At 41.0% G+C, this 6,000-nt stretch overlaps 1 protein-coding gene across 2 annotated transcripts in view; it reads left to right on the top strand.

Annotated features, from left to right (window-relative positions):
• The first annotated feature begins 1,577 nt into the window (after nucleotides 1-1,577).
• The window catches only part of GALNT11 (polypeptide N-acetylgalactosaminyltransferase 11), a 56,214-nt gene continuing 51,791 nt past the window's right edge, over nucleotides 1,578-6,000 (top strand). For both annotated transcript variants that reach the window (XM_074267432.1, XM_074267429.1), the window contains exon 1: nucleotides 1,578-1,820. The gene's annotated coding sequence lies outside the window, so the exon portion shown is untranslated. The remainder of the gene's footprint in view (nucleotides 1,821-6,000) is intronic.

Genomic DNA, 6,000 nt, shown 5'->3' with positions numbered 1-6,000 from the left:
TTAGACAAAGAAAAAAAATTGAGGCCAACAATTAGAAGAGTAAGTATAGGGGCAGCTAGGTGTCGCAGTGAATAGAGCACCAGCCCTGAATTCAGGAGGTCCCGAGTTCAAATGTGGTCTCAGACACTTAACACTTCCTAGCCGTGTGAGCTTGGGCAAGTCACTTAACCCCAGTCTCAGGGGAAAAGGAAAAAAAAAAAAAAGAGTAAGTATAAAATCAAAATGTGCAACATGTGCCGTAAAACAATTTGATATTGAAAAGAGAAAAGAAGTCAGTGTAAAAAAAAAAAAAACTCTAAATGGCATTCTTGGGCTGTTCACATTAAAAACAAAACAACAAATATAACTCATCACTGATGGATTGTGGAGACTTCCTTAAGTCACTGACATGAAAGAGTGAAATGAACACTGTAGCAGAAAAATATAATAGAATATTAAAAAAAAAAAAAAAAACTACCACATTTCTAGGCTTCTTTCATATATTGACTGGTTTTAAGGATTAAAAACATTTTTTTCTTTAAAAATATTGTTATATGGTATGACTCTGGAAAGGACAGAGAAGTGAGTTATTGGAAGAAATTTAGGCAATAAGATAGCAATAAAACATTTTTAATAAAAATATCTTAAGGTAAACTATTTTTTGAAGAAAGCCTATAATGTATGAATTATCAACTGTCCCTTCCCCCCCTTTCCTATTAGTTGGTGGGAGGAGGAAGAGATTTTCCTCTCTTTGCCAGTCACCTTCCTTTCCCCTTTATGTGTAGTCTATTTAAATGCATGCTCCTAGAGTTTAGTCAGTCAGTAAACATTTATTAAGCACCTACTGTCTGCCTATCATTGGGCTAAGCACTGAAGATTCAAGGTAAGGCCTAAGACAGTCCCGAAGCCAACAAGCTAAATATAGAATAATTAGGACATAAGACGAAGGAAAGCACTAAATTGAAGAAATAGGGGTTGGTATTCCAAAGATTTTTAGCGGGATTGGTAGGAATTTAGCTCCTGTCACTTGACGGAAGACTCTAAGTGGATGAGATCTAAGACCGGAAAGGATATACAAGGGTTTGGACTCCAAAAAGATGGTAAATCCCGGACCCTGTAGGTGATAAGGAAAATGCCAAAGCAAGAAAACCCCGAGTCGCACCCGGCTGAAGCGGACAAACAAGGAGGCTCGCTCGCGTCTCTCCCTAGTCCTCGGCACATAGATGCAGGTGAGGGCTACATCAGGGGCAACAGTCCACTTCAGCCCTCTCGGCCGCCTCGCTCCCAGAGCAGGGCTTCCCTCGGGACCAGGTCCGTTTGCGTCCCGTCAGCTTCCTCAGCGCCAGTCCCCCAGCGCGCGCTTCCTTAGGGAAGCCACAGACGGCAGAAACGGGGCCAGGAAGGACCGGAGCGGACAGGGCAGGGACAAGCCAAAGAGCCCCAATTCTTTCTGGCCGAAGAGGACCGGGAAAAGGCGGAATGTTTTCTCCGCAGTGACGGAGGAGAACAGGCATTCGAGCAGAAGGCGCCTCCCTAGCGGGCTCAGAACCTCGGCGGAGGCGCCTGACGCGGCCTTGGCGGGCTGACGCGCAGGTCACGTGGGCGCCGGGCGGCGGCGCGGCGGCGGCGGCCGAGGCGGCTCGTGCGGGGTTCCGGCTCCAGCGCGGGCTCGAGCAGCCGCAGCCGGGGGCGCGGAGACGTGGGGCCACTTTGGGGAGCGAGGCCCCCTTGCACGGGGCTCCCCCGCCGCCTCCTCTATCTCCTGCGGCCGCCGAGCGGGCCTGAGAAGATGCCGCAGTCCGACTGTCGGAACGCAGTGGTCCTGGGGTACTGGCCTATGGGTGAGTCTTCCATCCCCCAGGTACCCTTCCTCTCCCGAGAATAGGGTGGCGGCCGCGTGGCCATCCTCCCCGGCGTCTGAGCCGCTGGCGCGTCGGAAGTGCCGGCGTTCCCGGAGCCCGTGGCTCCGCCCCCTGCTCGCTCCTCCCTCCCCTCCCCTCCCCCATTCTTTCTCCTCTTCCCTCAAATTTTTTCTGTCTTCCTTCTTTTCCCTTTCCTCACTTCTTGGCCTTCCTCTCCTCCAACCTCTTCTCTCTCCTCTTTTCCCTCCCTCTCCTTTGCTTCCTTCCTTTTACTTTTTCTTTCCTCTCTTTCCTTCTCCCCTCTCCCCTTCTTTCCCTTCCTTCCCTCCCTTCTTTCATTTGCTTTTTCTCCCCTCTCTTCTTCTGTTTCTCGCCCCTTTTTCCTTCTTTCTTCTCCATCTTCTTCCTTTCTTTCCCTTTTTTCATTTACTTTTTCTTCCCTCTTCTCTCTCCACCTGCTTTTTCTTTTTTCCCTTCCTTCTGTCCCTTCTTTCATTTACTTTTTCTTCACTCTCTTCTCTTTCTCTCCCTTCTCTTCTTTCTTTTTCCCCTTTCCTCTCTTCTCCACCTTTCTCCTTCTTTTCCCTTTCTTCCCTCTCTTCCTTCATTTATTTTTTCTTTCCTCTTTTCCTTCTCTTTCCCCTCTCCTCTTTTCTTCTTCCATCTTTCCTTCCCTCTCCTCCACTTTTTCCCTTCTCTTTTACTTTTTCCTCTTTTCCCTTCCCTCCTCTCCCCATTCTCCCCCCCCCCCTTCTTTCTTTCTCTTTTTCTCTCTCCTTCCCTCTCCAGCTGGCTCCTTTCTCCCCTTTCCATCTGCCGGTCTCTCATCCTGTTCTCCCATCCATACCTAAAAAGAGCATGACCATACCGGCCTGACCCACATTCCTGTCCTGCAGGCATTTTACTTCTTCTTTGGGAAGATGCTCATTTTTACAGGATCATAGATATATGAAAGGACCTCAGAGAGAATCCATTCCATGAACAGCTGGTTTTACTGACTATGAAACTGAAGTCTGGAGAATCCAGTGACAGGTAGTAAGGAGATGGAGTTGGGATTTAAAACCAAGTGTAGTGACTTCAAAATCCACCCTCTTCCTTCATACTTCCCTGAAAATAAAAGCACTAAAACTGGAAATGATGAAAAAATGAGATCTAGGACTTTGAAAGTCTCACCATTAATTACTTAAAAATCCTTAGTGGAAGAAGATGCTGCTAATCAGATTTGGGAAAAAAGGTTTCCCAGAATTACAGAATTTAGAGTTGGATGGGACTTTCAGTGTAGGACACTCACTTTTCACCTTTGGACATCCCTAATTATTATAAAGCTTTTCTAGATATTAAGCCTGAATTTGAATACCTAAACCCAGTTATTGTGGTTCTCTATCACCTGTTCTCTAGAGAGGACATCAGCAGGCTCTTCACCATCCTGGTTATTCTTAGATTGAATGCTACAAGGGAAAATTTGTGAAAGCTAAACTTGTGATTCAGCAATAGAGTTCTCCGGTGCAGTATTGGAATCTTTCCCTTAAGTGAGAAAAGTACTTTCTTTGACTTCCTGTTGTACTCTGGATTAAGATACTCTAAATAATAACTAATGTGAAGCATGTAAAGATGATCAGCTGTGAAAGATGATCAGATGTGTAAAGATGATTAGCTGCTCTAATCAATACAGTCATCAGGGATAGTTCCAAAGGACTCACAATGAAAAATATTCTTCCCATCCAGAGAGAGAACTGATGAACTCTTAATGCAAATTAAAGCATACTTTTTTTCATCTACTTCATTTTTCTTGCTTTGTTTGTTTGTTTTTGTGGTGAGGCAAATATGAAAGATTTTGTATGACTTCATTGTATATAAATAATACATTGCTTGTCTTCTCAGTGGATTGGGAAAGGCCTTGAGGAAGAAAGAGAATATGAAACTCAAAATTTTAAGAAGTGAACGTTAAAATAAATAAACTATATTTTTAAAAATGGTGTGAGGTGTCCCCAACACTGATTTCTTCTTGCAAAAAAATGTTAGAATATTCTCTTTCTTGGGGCAAGTGATTTTTTTTTATTTTTACCCTGAGGCAATTGGGGTTAAGTGACTTGCCCAGGGTCACACAGCTAGGAAATGTTAAGTGTCTGAGATCAGATTTGAATTCAGGTCCTCCTGAATTCAGGGCTGGTGCTCTACCCACTGCGCCACCTAGCTGCCCCAAGGGGCAAGTGATTTTAAAACTATTTTCTTTAGGTATTTTTGTACCCACATTGAAATTTCATTTCATAGATGGTAAATTTACATATTTTTTGGAGGATGGGAGATTTTTATCATGTTAACCTATTAAATAGAGGGAATATTTTGTGACTTGGATTATGAAAGACTATATTACACTTTGAAAAGAATGTGTAGTTGGAGACTTGGGAATCATTTAACAAGTCATGCAACTAAATATTCTCTCACGCACTAGAGAGCCACAAAGTGACTTATACTTTGAGAATTCAGATGTACTTTTGAACATAAACAAATTATATTCACTTCAATAGGTGCTTTCTACTATCACAGATGTTATTAGAAAAAGATACTAGTCATCATGGTCCATAAGAATCCTCATCATGGAATGCATTTTTTTCTTTACTTCTTCCTTTCTCCTAAGGGCTGGAGTGATGGGCCTAGAGTCAGGAAGACCTATTCAGGTTTGTTATTATTAAAATTAAAGAGCAAAATCATTCATGTCTCTTAGATACAAATGGACACAGTCTTCCACATAGAGAGGTGTTTTCTTATATTTAGTTTCATGACCCATTTTAGTGTAATCGTGGTTTTGGCAGCAGTCCAGAAATTTTTTTCCCTTTAATGACAAAAAACTACATTTACCAATCAAAAGACAATATATTATCTGAGCAATTAGAGAATCCTAAGAAATCCTAATGCCAATGACCTTTGTCCTGAAAAGGGAAATATCCATTTTATTATGTGGAACTTTTGTAATATTTGTGTACAATATGAAGGAGGAATTTCTCCTACATTCCCAAAGATGCATTTACAATTTTATAAACAAAGATCTTAATTTCATTTTATTTACACTGATTTGTAGGTTCTCCAGTGGGTATTTCTGATAACATGGTACCAAGAAACTGTTTCTCCATGTGACTAAGAGTGTGATTGAAAAGAAACCATGTGATTTTTTTTTTCCATATCATTTTCTTTGTATCTTATGAGTCAGTGCTCATCAGAACCCAGTAGTTCATTTATCATTAAATAAGAGGAATTCTCATAATTTTCCTACATAGACCTTTAGTTATTAATTTGTCACACATAGATTTAGAACAGGAAGATCCTTAGACTTAATCTTACCTATACTTCTCATTTTACAGTTAAAAAAAAAACAGAAAAAGAGAAGCTGTGATTTGTCCAGTATAATAAACAGGAGAGCCAATATTCAAATTGACATTTTTTGACTCCAAAACTAGTACTTTTTCCATGGTACACCAAGCATGGGGATTTAAAAAACCAATGAGAGTTGAAAATAATAGTGTTGTACCTTATGTAATGTGAATGTCTTATGTTTTTTTTTGCAGGGGGCGAAAGGGGGGGGTTCAAAGGAGGGGGTGAAGGTGGGTGTTGTGTTTATTTTTCCAAATACATAGTTTTCATATATATATTTCCAAATACATAGTTTTCAATATATATTTTTATAAGACTTTGTATTCCAAGTTTTTTTTTCTCCCCTCCCCAGTTCAGCAAGCAATTTGATACAGATTAAACATGTGCAGTTCTTTTAGACATATTTCCATATTTGTCATGTTATACAAGAAAAATTAGACCAAAAGGGAAAAAACCATGAGAAAGAAAAAAACAAACAAAGGTGAAAATACTATGTTTCTATCCAAATTCAGTCAGCATAGTTCTTTCTCTGTGGTTGCCGTTTACCACTCAGGTCTATTGGAATTATCTTGGATCACTACATGGCTGAGAAGAGTCAGGCCTATCATAGTCCATCACCATATAACCTTTCAGTAAGCAGTGTTCTCTTGATTTTACTTACTTCGCTTGGCTTCACTTCCTGTGAATGTTTCCAGGCTTTTCTGAAATCAGCCTGCTCATTCAAATATTTGTTTTCCAAGATATTGATGCCATTCTAGATAATGGTGAATTAAATCCCTCATTTCAGTTA

This window comes from Sminthopsis crassicaudata, chromosome 5, assembly GCF_048593235.1.
Source record: "Sminthopsis crassicaudata isolate SCR6 chromosome 5, ASM4859323v1, whole genome shotgun sequence".
Lineage (NCBI taxonomy): Eukaryota > Metazoa > Chordata > Mammalia > Dasyuromorphia > Dasyuridae > Sminthopsis > Sminthopsis crassicaudata.
Note: the sequence above shows the minus strand (reverse complement) of the source record. Positions and strands in the feature narration are given on the sequence as shown.